The sequence below is a fragment of the Rhinolophus sinicus genome, chromosome 2 (genome assembly GCF_057876585.1).
Source record: "Rhinolophus sinicus isolate RSI-liver-muscle chromosome 2, RSI-T2T, whole genome shotgun sequence".
Classification (NCBI taxonomy): domain Eukaryota; kingdom Metazoa; phylum Chordata; class Mammalia; order Chiroptera; family Rhinolophidae; genus Rhinolophus; species Rhinolophus sinicus.
The window spans coordinates 173341258-173358468 of record NC_142502.1 but is presented as its reverse complement, the minus strand read 5'-3'; the positions used below and the strand labels follow the sequence as shown (position 1 = coordinate 173358468).

Sequence of the window (17211 nt, the reverse complement as noted above, 5' to 3'; positions counted from 1 at the left end):
GTCCTTAATGTGCTGTTCAAAGAGTCCAGACCGTGTAAACACCATACGCACTCCTAAGACCACGATTCCAGCCCAGCTCCATCACATCTCCAGCTAGATGACCTTGGGCAAGTCCCTTCCCCTGCCTGGGTCTCAGGCTCACCTTCAGGCAATGTGAGGGGTTGGCTGAAATGATCTCAAGGAATCCTCTCAGTCCTGACGTGCTCCCAGCCCACCTTCCCTCGGAGCCCACTGGGATGCCTCCAGGAGCTGTTTCCTCCATCTTTCTCATTCCCTCTCCTCTCCCTGATCCCCTCCTTGTCTTGGCTGAGCTCCCAGGGGCTCATTGCCACTTGGCATAGCCCATGATAAGATGGCAGTGTTTTCTTGGGAGTCAACATGAGTCGAGAGGGTAAAAGACAGGACTGAATGCTGCCCCTGCTGTCTATCCACTGCAGGACTCTGTGCGGAGACTCCGCACAGGGAGCTATGCTACGTGGTCTCTGGATTCCTGTCTTGGAAGAAGAGCAAAAGGGCCTCAGAGGTAGATGTGGCTCAAGTGGGGGCACCTTTGGGTCCTGCTGACCCTGTGAGTTTAGGGCAGGTGATCAGACTCAGGCCTGCCCAGAGAGCAGCCTGCTTTTCTGGAAAGGACCAGACCAAGTTTGGTCTGGGGTCTCTTCCCTTCTCCCAACTCCCTGCCATCTGCTAGGGTTTCAGAAGCATGGAACACCCTCAGGCTTTCCCTCTCCCTCTTCCCACACTTCGTGCCCTTGGTTACGTGCCCCCTTTCCTTCTCAGTCCCATGGTCCCCAGCTCCCCAGTAACCTCCCAACTGACTTCCTTGCCTCCAGCCTTATTTCCCCAAGGGGCAAGTTCCCCTGGACAATGCGCCAGAAAGAATCTCCCCAAAGCACAGATCTGACCATACCCATACCTTTCTCAGAAGCCCTTGCTGGCTCCTCTGCCCATGGAATCTGGTACGTGCTCCTTAACCCAAATTTTAAGGACTTTCATACCTGGCTCCAATCTCTATGTCTAACTTCATGTGTCCCTTCTTACTGACATGATCCCTCCACTGTAGCCAATCGGTCCCCTGAGAACACCTCAAGTGTGCCTGCCTGGCACGCCTTTTTCTCTGCCTATTATCTTGTCCAAGCCAACCTTTCAGGTCCAGCTCAAACCCCACTTCCTCCTTCAAGCCTCCCAGAATACCCCAGGCCACTGCTCTGGACAATTGCGGGGCTTATTGTCAGGAGGCCCTGGGTGACAGTGTAGGCTCTTTTGCGTGGTTATTTACATGTTAGGGGATGTGTTTGGTCTCTTTAACCAGACTGTAATCAACCTGCCTGTGGGCAGGGCCCTGTGATCCCTGTCTCTGTGCTCCCCATGCTGTCACAGCGCCCCGCAGCACACATGAGCACTCAGAGAAGGCTCCTGAGGGGTTTAAGGTGTGCAGACAGGAAAGAGCATCGTCTTTGCCCTCTACCCCTGCCATTTCCCAACGTGCTTGTAGTCCTCACCAAGAGAGTTGCTAAAAGCTGGGGGCAGAGGCAGACAGAGTGTGGTTCTGGTGATTATTTATTTATAAAGTGCTGGACAAGAGAAAAGACAGCATCAAAGCACCACCCTAGTTCTGGGGCAGGGGGGCAGACTGACAATGTCCACTCCCTGCCTCACCCAACCATCCCTGGCTTTTTGTCACCTCTTGCTCTGTCTGTGTCACATGGCTGGAAGCTGCCCACAAAGACTCTGCTTGAAGAAAAACCTGCCTGGGTTGTAATTGGATGGCTGGAAGGGGCCCTACACTAGACTGATCTTGACTCAAAACATGAAGACAGCAGCCTCTGTGCACCTGACCCCTTTGGGGATTCAAATGGCTCTCCTGAGGCACCAGCAGTCCCATTGGGATAGAATAATGACAGGCCTCCCATTCATTCAATATCTTAATGATCACAACACACTTCCATCTCATTTCTTGAGTCCCAGCCTTCATAGCGCAAGGAAGTTTCCAGGGCAGGCATTGTTAGCTCCATTGCACAGAAGAAGGCATGGAGGCTCAGGGAAGGAAAGGGACTCCCCCAAAATAATGCAGCTGGCAAGCGGTGGAGTTAGAGCAAGAAGCTGGGTCTCCTGACTCCAAACGCAGTGCTCTTTCCCCGGCCGGTCTCTTCGCTGCTTCCTCTGCCTCCATATGCTATGAAGCCCAGAGCCAGCCGGGATTGGCATGACCAAGTTGTGCTCAGTGATGCCAGCCTACAGGGCACCCACAGGCAGCCTGATTGGTGGAGGGTCAGCAGGGTGTGTGTTAGTCATTCACCTGGTTAGTCACACACAGTCTGCACTGGCTGCAAGGATTCCTCCAGCTCCCTATCTCTGGCCTCCCAGCCAGGAAACCCTCCCTTTGTGGGGCCCTAAGTTCATCAAATGCAAACAGAAACTCTTTTCTGGGAAGCTTAAACTCTCTATAGCTGTTGAGTCATTAAACTCCTCCAAGGCCCCAGCCCCATCTATTCATAGCCAGGAGGCTGTCAGAGCAGGAAGGAACCTGGAAATCAGCTGGTGCCAACCCCTCCTCTTGCAGAGAGGTGATGGGAGTTACATCGCCAGAGGGTAGCAAGACCTGCCTCCCAGGCCCCCACGCCTTCCACTTGCTCAGGATGCCTCTTTATTTATTTGTATTATTAACAGCAGCAACAACAACAATACTAATAGCAGCCACCATTTAATATCCACTCTTTGGTAGGCTCTACCCAACACACTTCACTTGTATCCCCTCAATTCATTCCCTCACCTTCCCTTCAAGGTGGGCATTATTATCTACATTTTTCAGAGGAGGAACCTAAGGCTCTGAGTATAAATGACCCATGGCCTTGTGACTTGGAAGGAAACACCTGCCCAGACACAACTGAGCCTCTCTGACTCCCATGCCCTGGATATTTTGCCAGTTCTTTCCCCACTTCAAGAACCCAGGCCGGACCTTTGTATCCCAAGGGCACAGAGTAGCCACCGCTTGTCTTTCCCCGGCACACTACAGCCAGCCTACTGCTCCCCCACACCTGGCCCCTGACCAGCCTAGACCACGTGCCAGAGCTGTGCCCAGCACCAGGCCCTACCTGAGGCTGCCACAGGCTCACAGGTGCCTGTTCTCCCACTGCAGGGCCCCAGAATCCTTGTGGCTCTAAGGCAACAAGAGACCGGGTGATTGATTAGCTGAGGGAGCTGGTATAGCAAAGCTCTGTTCTGCTCTTTCCTCAGCTTCCAGCCTGTTCTCAGCTGAACACAGGCTCCCATCGCCCACCACATCACCTGGGAACCCTTAGACTGGGAATTCAAGCTGGCAGCTCATGAAGGGACCTGTCCTTTTTACATCTTTCCAAGAAGGAGGAAAGTACAGAAGGGACCTGCCATCCCTAAAACCCCAGAGTCCTCAAATAAAAGAGTGAAAGGAGACATTAGCAATCATCCAAACACCCAGAGAGGTGAGTGACTCGCCCAAAGTCACACAGTAAGTTGCAGGGACAACTCTGATTTAGCACCTAGGCCTTTGGGTGCCCCGACTGGAGTTCTCCATCACCCAGCCTGTTCCTCTAATGACCCACCATCTCGCTTAGCAGTGGGACGCTGGCTGCTTGTCACTCCACTCCAGGCTTCTACTGACTTCCTGGGGGCATATGGAGGAGGCCAGCCTAGAACAGCCCCACTGCCCACTCTCAGTCAGCATTTCCTCCCTGCCCACAGGCCACCTCTCTGCTTTGACTGCCCAAGCCTTTTCTGAGGCTGGTGTAGGAACTCACGTACTGGCTTAGAAGCCAGAGTACCTGGGTTCATCTCTCAACCCACCTCTCCATTCACCTCCCCATCCCCTTCCACCAGCTTGGACAAGTCACTGAGTCTCTCTGAGCTTCTTTTGTAATTTATAAAATGAGAGGATAATATCTGCCCCTTAGGATTAAATAGGATAATGTAAAGAAAGTGCCTGCTACAGAGTAGGCACTTAATAAGCAGCATCTCTAATTATTGGTGTTATTAGTATTATTGTTCATGTATTATTACTTCCCCCCCAGAAGGAAACTGCTCTGTTTCCCAAGGATTACCATGACCACAGCTACCTCTGCTCCTTCCTAACACGTGGGACAATGGGGTTGGGAAGCAGGGGCCACCCCACCCTTCCCTTCATTCACCTCATCCCAGTCCCCCACCCCAGGCTTCCCAGATCTTCACCTATGCCTGGAGTCTGCCTGACATCCGGGCTCAGGGGCAATGCTCGCTCCTCTGAGCAGACAGACCCTGCAGAAAACCAGTCAGGGAGAGTAAGTGCACCGTGGTAGGAGAACCTACCCAGGATTGGCGCAAGGAGGCAAAAGTTCCAATTCCACTTAGTGCAGTTGCTGGTCCTCTATGACCGTCAGTTTCCTCATCTACAAAGTGGGTGTATTTGATCAGCGGTCCTTCTGACTGCCATGCCTCTTGCCTACACATCCAGTTCCCACACATCATAGTTGGGGGCTGGAGACGTGGAAGGAATGGGGGCAAGAACAGGACAGGAATAGAAGACATGCCTGGCCACAGTGGAGACAGGACAAACACAATAAGTATTTTCAAAGAAAACATAAATAAGCACAGATGAATGTAGTGCAAATCACCACTATAAACAGCTTTCAGCTGGCAGCACAAACGGTAAATCTGTGAGTTGATTTTATAATTTAAAAAAATGTAGAAATGATTTCCCTGTAGTCAGCCAGCAGCAGGGGAAGAGACCCAGCTCTAACTGAGACCATTATCAGTTTGGGCAAACCTCAGTCTACACCCAGGATGGCCATTCCCTCATCCTTGGACAAGTTACTTCATTCCTACCTGGGTTGCAGGGGACTGCCATGTGTCTCTAACATGTCAGGTACTGTCCAAGGCACTTTCCACTGCCAGCATTCCCACAAGTGCCCGAGGAGGACCGGCGTTATCATCCTGTTACAGTCCAGGAACGAGACGCTCCGAGAGCTTCGGAAATTGGCCGAGGACCCTACAAATATAAAATGACAATGTCAGGGCTTACACTAGGGTTGGAGGGAGTATCTTTTCCGGAGCTACGCTGCAGACAGCACCACCACCACCCCCAGCCCCGCCACCTCCCATGGAGCTTCTGCAGTCCCTTCTATGTGAATGTCATAAATGATGAAGGATGGGTACAGGGTCCACACAGGGCACTCAGCTGTGGCCTCAGCTTCAGGATCTCTTGCCCTCGGGACAAGGGATAAAGCATTTTGCCCTAAGAGAAATCACAATTGTAGCTCCACCCCTCTTATTTTCCAGCGTGAAAACTAAAATCCAGATTGGAAAGGGGGCTTGCTAAAGGCCACACTCAATTGTTCTCAGAGCTGGCCTTTGAGCCTTGTTTACTGACACCTTACTCCATGCTCTTGGGCCCCCCACGGGTTCTTAGAAAAGACAGCAAGCTGCCAGCGGGCCTGTTCTGTTTGCCCTGCACCTCCTTCTGACCTGTCTCTTAGCCTCTGGTCCTCAGAGAGCCATATGACAAATGCCTGTCATGGCCCTTAAGAGAGGCGTCAACAGCCAAGCTGATACCACTGCCTCTGTGCCTGCCCACACTTGCTCGTTGTCCAGAAACTGCAGATGCTCAGGCAGCTCCCAGGTGGCTCCTAGAGACATACTGCTCACCTGGAGCCACCCCACCCTGAGCTACTGCCCCAAGTCACACCTTCACTTTCCCGTTTGCTATAGCTGGCTTCAGCTGCTGCCTAGAACACACAGCTCCAGGCCTCCCGGTCCCATGGCCTCCTGGGATCCCTGCCAGCCTGGGGCCAACTTCCCACCCCTGCTTCTCCCTCCTTCCTCCAGTCATACCTAAGGACCCCATTGTGAGGGGGCCACTGGCTGCTGTGAATACAAGGCAGGAGCCTGGCCTGGGCACGCGAAACAGGGTTCTTTCTCTCCCCTGAGAGGCCTTAGACAAATCATTCCAGTGCTCGCTCTCTCTCTCTCTCTCTCTCTCTCTCTCTCTCTCTCTCTCTCTCTCTCTCCCCCCTTCCCTTGTACTCATGGGAGGAGCAGATACTTCCCTGTGTGCCTCAGTCTTCCCATCTGCATAGTGGAGGTGTTCCACAGGGGGAACTTAAGTAGGCTAGCTCAGCAATGCAGAATTTTCTGCGTTAATGCTTCTCGAACGGTCGTGTGCAGTGGGATGACCTGGTTGATGGCATTTAAATGCAGATTCTGAATCAGTAGCTCCCGGGCAAGGCCTGAGACTCTGCATTACCAACAAGGTCCCAGGGGTCCCTGATACTATTGATCCATGGGCCACACTTTGAGTAGCAAAAATTTAAATAACCTGGAGACCTGACTTCTGGGAATAGACATGTGGACCGTGGTTTTAAGACCAAGAAGATTTAGAGCTGGAAAAATCCTTAGGAATCTGGTTGTGGAATGTGAGAGCTGGTAGACCCTTCTCTAAGTTTTGGAGCGGGGTTGTGGCTTGCTCCATGGGAGCCAGCCATGGAGCCTGGTGGGGCCACGTGCTGTACCATCACTGTGGGTGGGGGAAAGGGAAGTGGAAAAAGGCTTGTCTCACAGGAAAGCCTGCAAACAAGAATCCACTGGTCCTCGGCTCTCCTCCTCCCTAACCGCCTGCCAGGGAAGTTGCTTAGATCTATGGAGAACAGATGCCCCAGCGATTAAATGTCAAAGTGGGAAACTGGCATCTACTCAAAGTCCCAGGGGCAGCACCACCTCCAGCCCCCATGAGAAGAAGAGGCTCAGGCTCATTTCTTCTTTCATGGGCTGGGATCCAGACAGCGAAGGCCCATGGAGGTCACCTGGCCCTGTGGCTACCAGATACTCTCACCTGTGCCGGCTAGAGTATGGAATGCAGGTAGCAGGATAAAGCCCACTCTTTGCTAGACCTGTCAGGCCACATGTGTCTGCACATTTTAAGAGGGACATCAACAACCTGAGGAACATTCAGAGGAGGGAAGCAGCATGTCAAATGAAGGACACTTAGGGAAAGCAGGCCTGCAGAGCATGAGGGCTACCTTCAAATATTTGCTGGGCTGTTGAAAGGTAAAAAAAAACAACCTTGGGCTAATTGGGCGCAAGGGGTTGAACCAGCACTGGTACGTAGAGTCCATTAAAAGATTTAATTAAGTCCAATATAAGGCAGACCTTGTTAGAGTTGAAGCTGACCAATGATGGACTGTGCTGCCTTGGGAGGTGGTGAGCTCCCCATCAGAGGAAGCATACAAAAGACACTAGATAGGCATGCTGCAGAGGTCACCTGTATACATCAGGGTTCAACCGACAAGCAGAACCAATATGAGATATGCATTAAGAGATGTAGTATGAGGAATTGGCTGAGTTGACAGTAGTGACTAGGTAGGCAAGTTCGAAATCCGTAAAGCAGGCCATCAGGAGGGCCTGGCTGGAGCTCTTTCCAGCATGGGCTGAAGCTGCTGTCCACCGGCAGAATTTCTCCTTCAGGGAAGCCTCAGCTTGGCTCTTAAAGCCTTTCAGCTGATTGAATCAGGTGCACGTAGATTATCTCGGATAATCTTCCTTACTTAAAGACAACTGATTATGGACTTTAATCACAGCTACAAAATGCCTTCACAGCAACCCCTAGATTAATGTTTCATTAAATAATTAGAGACTTGAGCCAAGTTGACACATCAAAAAGATCATCACACCACCCATGTGTCAGACTGGGGGGCTGTAATAAACGGCTTTGAAGATTCTTCCCAACCCTGAGATGCTTTGATTTATTGATCTTTAAAGGGGCCGCCTGGAGAGTTAGAGTATCCAAAGTGAGACTCGGGAATGTCCTGGGAGGCTGCAGATCCTCTGGGTCACCTTCGAAGTAGGACCAACGTTAGCCTTCATTTCAGTTCAGTTTACCAAAAATCATTGAGCTGTTCTGAGTGTCAGGCAGTGTAGCCACTGAAAGAGTAGAAAACTAAGACCCAGGTCTTTCCTCCAGAAGCCTCTGGTCCAGCAGAATCCTGAAACCACAAGTTGAATGGTGTATATGCTAAATCCTAGTGGAATGACTAGAATAGGGATTGAGAAGGCTTCCTGGAGCGGGTGATACTTGAGGAAGGCTTGGAGAGTGAGGACTTTAGTAGGTAAGATGGCAGGGTGGTGGAACAGCATGACACAGACTGAAGGGCACGAGCGTGCCCAAGGAAAGGTGGTTGGGAACAGACCCTGGAGGGAACTGACTGCTAGACTCTGGTGGATAGACTGATTTGACAGGCACTGGAAGAGGGAAGTGACAGGCTTCAGCCTGTGTTTTCCTGCCTGGATCCTGACCACTGGGCACCCCCATGACTCCTGCTGAATCACTAAGTGCCTCTATGACCCCAGTTAAATCAATGGGTACCCTCATCACTCCAGTTGAACTAGTGGGTGCCCCCACGATGCCATTTGAACCAGAGCATAATGACAACCTGTACCCTGATTGCCTCCCTTCTTCTGGTCACCAGGCACACTTCAGCCAGCCCCCAGGGAGTGCTTTCACCCCCTCCTACCTACATACTTCCTTTTCTGGGCTACAGTCCACTCTGAAGCCCAGACCAAACCCAGTCTTATGGGCGGTGTGCAGAAGCTCTTGGGACAGCACTGAGCTGAAAGAGGTGATGTCCTGTGGATACTCGCTGCATGGACAGCCGCAGGCCCCCACTCTCGGACCCCCTTCATCTCTGCTCGAGGCTCCAAGGCTTGGTGTGGACTCAGTGTCCCTCTTCAGGAATGTGCAGGGCCTGTCCTGACCACAGCTCCAATGCAGAAATAACCATCTCAGAAATACCCTAAGAGGCACATTCCAGCCTGAGGGCCACAGGACTCTCTGGGGGGCTCCTTCCAGAGACCCAAACTGTCAGGCCCCTAGTGGAGGAGCCCAGAGACAGGGACGCCAGACTCTCAGACAGAAGGTAGCCTCTCCTCTGAGATAGGTCTAGTCCTCCTGGGACACAGGGAAGCACCCCAAGGCCTTGGGGTCAGGCAGGGGACCGACAGTTACCTTCAGATCTTTGCAACAGAGAGGTCTTCCCTCGACTGCTCCATCCAGATCTTAGACCTGACAGGAAGCAGCCATTCCCCATGGAGCTGCCTCGCTTTCCACGGTCATGAATCAGGCTGCCATTATGAGCTCTGGGCTGAGCTCATTACATGCATTACCTCATTGAATCATCACAGCCACCAATGAGGGTGGCACTGTTATAATCCCCATTTTAAAGATGAGGACATTGAAACTCAGATGGGTTAAGAAATGCTCCTAAAGTCACACTGCTGGCAAGTAGTAGAACAGGGGTGTATAAAGCATGCACAGCACTTGATTTATAAAGCACTCAACCCTACAGTATCTCTCCTAAGCCTCACAACAACCCAGACATGTAGGTATCATTATTCCTACTTTGCCAGTGAAGTTGAGAACATAAGATCACTTCCTGCAACCCAGAGTCAGTAACTGTGGGAGCAGGAATCACATCCAGACCTTCCAATCCGGAAACCGAGCTTTCCCCCTGGGAACACAAGGGCTGATGATGGGTCATTCCCATTTGATGGTGTATCGTAGAAGCGCACGTCAGCCTGTGGATGGCAAAGGGCAGTGTTGTTAGGGGCAGTTTGTCACAGAGTGACCTTAGTTCCATGCACTTGTCAACACCATCCTTCTGGACAGAATGGGAACCTTAAACTAGAAATGGGAACAGGGTGACGGTTCTTAAGAGTAGCCAGTGAATGAGAGAGGGGGCCTTTTTGGGGGTGACTCACCTGCTCACCAGTGTGTTGGGGGTTGGGGGGGCAGGTAAGATGGCTCCCATGTGCTCCTGAGTAGGAATCTTGTCCCAATAGAGTCAGTTGTTTGGGCCAGAGCAATGGGTGTGAGGGCCCGGCCCTTAAGAGTTAACTCATTATATCTGCACTAAACCCAGGAGGCTGTAAGTTTTAAACACTCCCCAGGTGAAGGAATCTGCAACCAGGTTGGGGCTGCTCAGGAGAGAAGAGAGCTTCTTAAGATCAGCATTCTACAGCTGGGAGGCTGGCCACTCACTAGCCAGCAGATAGCACCTTCTTTCTGGGTTTCCTTGGTATTTAAGAAACATTCAAGTGGCATCTGAGGAAGAATTTTTGGAGTTCGCAAGCCAAAGCACCTGTAGTGAGCCAGGTGGCAGAGACAGCAGGAGTCAGTGGGTGGCCCAGGAGAAGGTCATGTCTGCTGCCCCAGAGGAGAAAGACACTGAGAGTCTCAGTGGGGATGCTGGGGACAAGCTGTGCCTCCCCTTCTTGGCTTTAACTCTCAGCTTGCTCTCAAACAAGCCCAGGGAAGGGAGTCAGCCTAGGGGAGGCTCCTCGGCCATGTGAGATCACTCACCTGAGAACAAACGGGGGTGCTTTGATCGGGCTGAGCCAGTGTGACTCTCTCTTCAGTACGTCCTGTGTCATGGATTTGCCACCATGAGGATTAGACAGAGCAAGACCCTCTGGGGCTGCTCTGGGTCCTTGGTCTACTTCCAGGAGGGGCCAGGGAGAAAGACCAGGACCCAAACTCTGTGGCAAGCAAGCTCCGTCCTTTTGGGGTTGTGCTTAACTCAATGCTCCAGAGTCCTAAGCACTCTCATCTTCCCAGGGCACCGAAGAAGCCCTGATCTGCCCTGCCTGCCCCTCAGGATTGTCCAGTGGATTCATAGAGGTGTCTACGTACCTTTTCTTGCATCTGTGACTGATGAGTTAGTGCAGCTGAGCCGAGGAAAGTGGAGGACACGGCCCCCTCCACTGTTTCTCTGCTCCTACCTGGCTATGAGACCCACAGCAAGCCACATCCCACCCTAGGCTTCTCTGCAAGAGACTGGGCCGGTGAGGTCCGAGCCCCTTACAGCTCGGACAGCCTCTGTTGCACCTACTCCTGGCCTCTGCTTCTTCCAGCCCTTCCTGAGAAGCACACTACCCAGAATTATACTCTTGTCCCCACTTCACCCCATGCTGGCTGAGCCCTAGAGGGACTTCCTCTGTGTCTAATCCCAAGAAAAGAGCTCTGTCCAAGACCTCCAAGTCACCCCCTTCTAACTGTGGCCAAGGCCTTATTATCAGCAGAGCGAGTCCACTGCCCCAGCCCCTGGGACAGCTGGAATGCAGGAGCCTCCACCCAGAAAGGGCAGCCGCTCACGCTGGCAGCTCCCACAGTAGTCCATGGGTGGGGTGTGAGAGGAAGCAGTGCTGAGAGCAGGCTGACCCCAGCCAGCGCTTTCTGGTGGTGGGGGGCAGTGGGGTGGGGGGGAGCCCAGAGAAAGGCGGCAGACAGTCTTACTTCCCAGATTGCCTCTGGACCTGAGCCGGCCCAGGGTGATTGCACTGCTGGCCAGTCCTGCAATCCAGGCCCTAGGCTAGCTTGCAGGCTTCCAGGGCACTGGGAGCTAAGGTCCTGCTCATGGACCAACCTTTGACATTCCACCTAGGCCAGTGACCTGCTAGACCTCTGAGGGACCAGAGTTAGCCCCATGGGTCCTCATCATGGTTTGCTATCTCAAAATGTTTATGGGACATTACACGATCACCCATAGCAGAGCATACCAGGCCAACTGAAGGTCACGGCGAGCATCTTCCTTTAGCTGGAACGGGTCAGTTCAGGATGTGGACACTGGCATGCTTATGTAGAACAAAGGCTCAGCTTGGCACTTGGCAGTGGATGGCATTACAGCAATACCTGGGATCTTTCAGATTCCTTGAGAATCACTGATTCAGTCCAATCCTTCTCTCTTCTAGATAAAGAGCCTGAGACCGAGGTTAGGGTTTAGGGAGAGACACCAGCAGTTCAGTAACAGAGCCAGTCCTCCACCTAGGCCTCCTGACTCTCCACTCCCTCCGCCACCCACACCGCCGTCCCTCCATTCCCTTTGTTTTCCTGAGCATCTTCCTCAGGTCGGGTATCATTCTAGGCTCCAAGGACTCAACCCCTCTCCTCATGGTACCTACATTGCAGAGGAAGCAGATAGGCAATAAACTAAATTATATGATCACAAATAAAAACATTATCTTAATGGAAGTAAGTACCAGGAGTCAGTAAAACAAGAGGATGTGGTAGAAAGTGATGGAGTGGGGGGAATGGGCAATCCTGGGGAGCCTTCCGGGGGGGGGGGGGGGGTGCTGTGTAATGCAAAGATCAGAAAAGAGCCTTCCAGCAGGGAACAGCAAATGCAGAGGTCCCGGTCCCGGGTAGGCTAGAGTTTGGCATGTTTGAAGAACGGGAGCAGAAAGCGGTCGGCAGCGTCGCACTGAGCGAAGAGGTGGAGGCGGGGAAGGGCAGGATCTTGTAGATCCATGGAGGCCACAGTCAAGTTGGGATTTTACTCTCAGTGTGATGGAATTCACTGAAAAATCTTAAGCAGGGTTGTGGTGTGATATGACTTAAATTTTTACCAGCTCCCTCTGGCTGCTCTGTGCAGGTCAGATGGTTATAGAATGAGAGGGAAGCTGGGAGACCAGCCAGGCTGCAGTTCAGTGATTTGAAAGAGAGCATGATGGAGGATTGGACCCCCGATGGAGACCCTGGAGGTAGAGAGCACAGTGAATTGAGTATGTGTTTGCGAGGAAGACTTGGCCCCACCTGCTGACGCATGTGTTGGAGAGGAGGGCGGTGGGAGTCAGGCAAAGGGGATAATTGAGGGTGGTCTTTGCATGACTGGGTGGAGCGTAAACGTTTTCTGAGATAGGAAATAAAACCTGGACAATAACGAGTTTGATAAAGAGATGAGACTGAAGTCTTCGGTTTTAGACACAGAGGTTAATTTTGAGACGCGTATTACAAATCCATGAAGGCAGTTAGAGAGACAAGTCTGCAGCTCGAGGGAGAGGTCAAAGCTGAGATATCAATTTGAGAGTTATCAGATGGAAGCAGTATTTAAAGTCATGCGGCTAGCTGAGATCAGCTAGGGAGAGGGGAGACTGGGAGAGAAGAGCCCAGGGCCAGCCCCAATCTCAGGAGGTTGAGCAAGGCAGGGGGCTGCCAGGAGACTGGAGGAAACCTGGAAAGTGGGGTGTCTGGAGGCTAAGGGGAGTGGTTCAGGAGGGAGGGAGCCATCCACTACCAGCTGCTGCTAGGACATCAAGTCAGATGAGCACCGAGAAACAATCAGTGGGTTTGGCAACACGGTGGCCACTGACCAGGAAAACAGCGTAACATTCAACAGCTTGTTCCAGGAGCACAGGAAGGTGAGAGTGGTAGGGGCATCTTTTGTGTTTGTCTAGCTGAGGTGGAACAGAAGAGCCAGATTCCAGGCGAGGCAGGGGAGAGAATGAACAATATCATAGCCCCAGATTCAGTTTCACAAATGCTTCCCCAACCTCCTCCTGCAGGGGTCATGACCTAATTATCATTCTGTCCATTATGCAAATGAGGCCCAAGGCCCAACAAGGTTATCGGCTCAGGGAACCGTGCCAAGGACCCGAGTCTCGGCTTGTCTGGCCCCCAAAGCCCCTGCTCATCATGCAGTGGCCCCTACGCCCCAACTGCCCACTCTGCCTGCCCCTCCTCAAGCGTATTCCCACACCCCTTCTGTCTCTCCCCATGTGTCCTTGTCCTTGGATCATTTCTGTCAGCCTCCAGCAGTCTTGGCCCCTGCCTCCCTCATCCAGGAAAGATCTGCTTTTTCTCTTTGATCCTGCATATCTGTACTCTGCTATGTCCTCAGTTGGGCCCTGTTTCCACCCCACCCCCAGTCACAGCAGGATGTCCTCACACTAAGGTGGGGGACTTACAAGTTTCCGAGAGACTTGGGGGAGACTGGGCCTGTGGGAGGGGAGTGTGGCTTCTGCCTCCCTGACTGCCATTTGTGAAGAGCCTAGGGACTCTGCAGGCATGGCCAGCCTGCAGCCCCTGCTCAGCACTGAGGGTCCAGAGGCAGGCCAGGGTTGACTGCAGAGGCATCCAGACATGGGCAGCCAGAAGGACCATGCAACTTTGGGGCAAGACATGCCTCAAAGTTCTTCTCAAGAGAATGATTGTGGGGGCAGAGCCCCAGAAAGTAGTTTATAGGCTCTCGGCCTCACGTGGAGGGGTGCTGGCTCGGGTAGTAGATGGCCGTCAGCTGGGGCTGGTTGGCCGTCAGCTGTAGCCATTGAGCCATTAGCCACTAATATAACTGCTGCGGCTACGAAGGAGAGCCGAGGAGAGTGGAGGAGAGTGAAAGAGAGTCGTCGGTGGGTTGCAGACAAAACGGACAGCAGGTCGCACGTCCAGAGAACCCAGCCTCCAGTGAGACCGTAGTGGTATGACTCCCCTACCTATGGCTCCGTGGGTGTTCCTTTTTGGCCTCACCATATCCTGCGTTCTTGTATGGGGAGCGGGAGCAGAGACCCCACAGGCCTCCCTGCACGACAATGATACACATGACAAGTAGTGGCAGGAGTCCTAAATAGGGAGATGTAATGGGCCAAACCGGCCACCTGGCAGCTACCACCACCACATGCCCTTCAGAGAAGAGGGGGGCACTCAGGACCTCAAAGTCCCTTTTGGAGCCAGAGTGACTCCAGTGGGGCGTCATGGGTGAGGCCCAGAGACAAGTGAGGCAGGGAAGCCCTGTCAGGAGCTGGGGCACAGAGCTCTCTGCCTGGCGCGGGTGTCCCCCTTACTCCTCGGCCTCCCCATCCTGGTCATGATGAGGGAGACCGCCCAGGATGCCCAGAGCAACTTCCAGCTCCTCTCTCAGATTCGGAGGCCCCGTCAGCCCCCAGCTGCTCCAGGAGGACCTGGTACCAGGCTCCCAACTAGAAAAGACAAGCAGAGGGGGCCCAGCACGCAGGCTCCTCGGGCCCAGCCAGACGCCCTGAAGACCTGACAGGGGGCTGCAGTAGTAATTAGCTCCTCACACATCCCCCAGGGTTATTTTTAAGCTTCTCATTCTTCCCTGGTTTATTTTTAAAGTAACACTGGCACATGGCTGGCCGGCTGCCCTTCCCAGGTGTTGGTACCAATTTGGGCCAGGAATGGAACAGGGCAAGATGCCCCCCCTCTTCAGGGCCCCCAGTGAGTGCCAGAGTTAACAGCCCCTCACTGGATGGCCAGGGAGGTTCCTACTGTGCCAAAAGCCTGGGTCCAGCTAGGGGTCAGCAGGGGACCCCCAGGAAACTCCCACATGTCTATCCTGGCCCAAGTCACCTCACTGGCCAAGCCTCAGCTTTCTCATTTCTCAGTGGGGTGAGTGATAGTGATACTTGCCTCTCTGACTGTCCAACACTGGAAAATCAGGGATACGCTAAATGCTGCACTAATAAAAAGGAGTACTGGGGCTAACTCCCCCTATGAACATGCTGCCCCACTGTCAAGCCAGGCCCTTCTCCCTGGGTGAGTGACTCCCATTCTGAGAGACTCCTCTGTCCCCCTCGCCCCTTATCCACCTGCCCTGAGACCTACCTTCCACATTTCCAGTCTGGCTGAACTCTAATCCAGGCCCCCTGAGTGAAGGGCAGCTGTTAGGCTGCTGGTGGCCATTGAAAGACTTCAGCTTGGGATGGGCGGTGGGAGAGCAGGGGGAAGCGTGGGCAGACCCACATTACCCCAGCACTTCCCCCCCCACTCCTCCCTGGCAACCTTCAGAGAGCTTAGCTGTGGAAAAGCACTGCCAAAAGTTAGCTCTGAAACCCTAGGGTATGGTACATAGCAATAGCTAAGGCTGGAGAGGTGTGACATATGGTAGAGGATGTTGAAAGGCAGGTTGAAAGTTGGAGCTTCTTTCCCTGTAGGCGATGGGGAGTCATGGAAGATTTTTGAGCACAAGAGTGACATGTGCAGAGTGGAGTATAATCTGGAAGTAGGTGTGGGGAAGACTGGGGGTGAGGGGACTGGAGGCTACGCTGGGCTAACAGTTAGGACCTGCCCAAGTTCCCAACAGTTCCTCAGCCCAAGTCCAGACTGGAGAGGGTGAGGGCCCAGCCCATAGTGGTGGCTGAAGGAACAGAAAGAAAGGGCAGGACTAGGAAAGGAGGAATGGCCGGGGCTAGATGTGGGGGAAGAGGAGGGAAAGGCAAGGTGTCCACCTGGTTGACTGAGGCATGAGGACATTATCAGAAATCAGGCAGCACGGAGAAGGCCAGCATGGTGGGGCAAGGGGACGGGGCGGGGGGAGGGTGGGAGATGCGTTCAGGTGAGCAGGGCACGCTGGGGTGTCATGGTTCAGCCAGGTGGTGAGTGGAGATCCAGCATGGACTGGAGCTGGAGGCGAGGTCTTGCTGTCTTCCCTGGAGCCCGCATCAGGGCACCCCAGGCAAAGTCTTGGCCCCCTCTTTCAATCAGGGTGCGGAACGAAGCAGAGGCAGCAGGGGAAACTGCAAGGGAGCAGTGGGAAGCAGGAGGGTGGAGTTACCAGAGAGGAGGAGGCTTGGCCATGAGGCCTGAGCACGGCCAGAGTATGAAGGGAAATGGGGATGCCAACAGCCGAGGCCACCATGTGTGACTGTCCAGGCTGTGCACTGTCCAGAAGAGTCCAGCCGAGGGGTTTGGGCTGCGGAAATCCAGCCTGCTCACCAAGCTATGCACTGCGAGGGGCTGCACCCACCCAGAGGGGCCCAGGTTTTCTCATTTCTCCCAGCGTGCCATGGAGCCAGGGCAGCCCTGCCCACAGGGCACTGGGTCTAGAACTCAGGACATTCCTGATGTTCCTGGTGAGAACAGTCTTAGTGAGCGAAGTGAGGACAGCCTGATGAGTGAGGGGGAAAGCAAGACCAATGGGAGGACATGGCGGGCCTGCCTCCCTTCCTCCCTCTCTGGCTCCCTCCCTTCAAAGACTTGAGGCCAATAACGAGAAGCTAGTAAACGACAATTTGAAAATACCCTCCATTGAGGGGCCTCCAGGAAGAAAAGCACAGGGCTGGTGCAGAGAGCAGTTAGGGGGTCAGCTTTGGGAGGGGAGGCCTTACCTCCTCTGAAACGGGAGAAGGGGGAAGGGAGTAAAGTGCACAGAGAATAGAAGACACATGCGGAAGTCCTGGCTCTGCCATGTACTTGCTATATGACCTTGAGCAAATCAACCTGTCTGTGACTCAGTTCCTGCGTCTTTAAATGCGGATAATAATAGTACCTACTGAATAGGGTTTTTAGAGGATTAACTCACCTAGAACAGTGTGGCACATAGTAGCGCTGTATAAAGGTCCGCTGGTATTGTTTTGAATTGAGAAGGAGTGAGCAGTGACAGAGGCATTTAATCATTTGACAAAAGTCAAGTGCAGAGAAAG

General features: G+C 53.2%; 1 protein-coding gene and 1 long non-coding RNA gene across 2 annotated transcripts in view; one reads left to right on the top strand and one right to left on the bottom strand.

Moving 5' to 3' along the window:
• Positions 1-17211, top strand: part of KCNK3 (potassium two pore domain channel subfamily K member 3) — a 37599-nt gene that overhangs the window by 1789 nt on the left and 18599 nt on the right. The gene's annotated exons all lie outside the window — the stretch shown is intronic.
• On the bottom strand, positions 7113-17163 carry LOC141571518 (uncharacterized). Its single transcript, XR_012496283.2, has 3 exons — positions 17091-17163; positions 11557-11757; positions 7113-9576 (listed from the first exon to the last, which is right to left on the bottom strand). It is a non-coding gene; the product is annotated as an uncharacterized LOC141571518 (long non-coding RNA).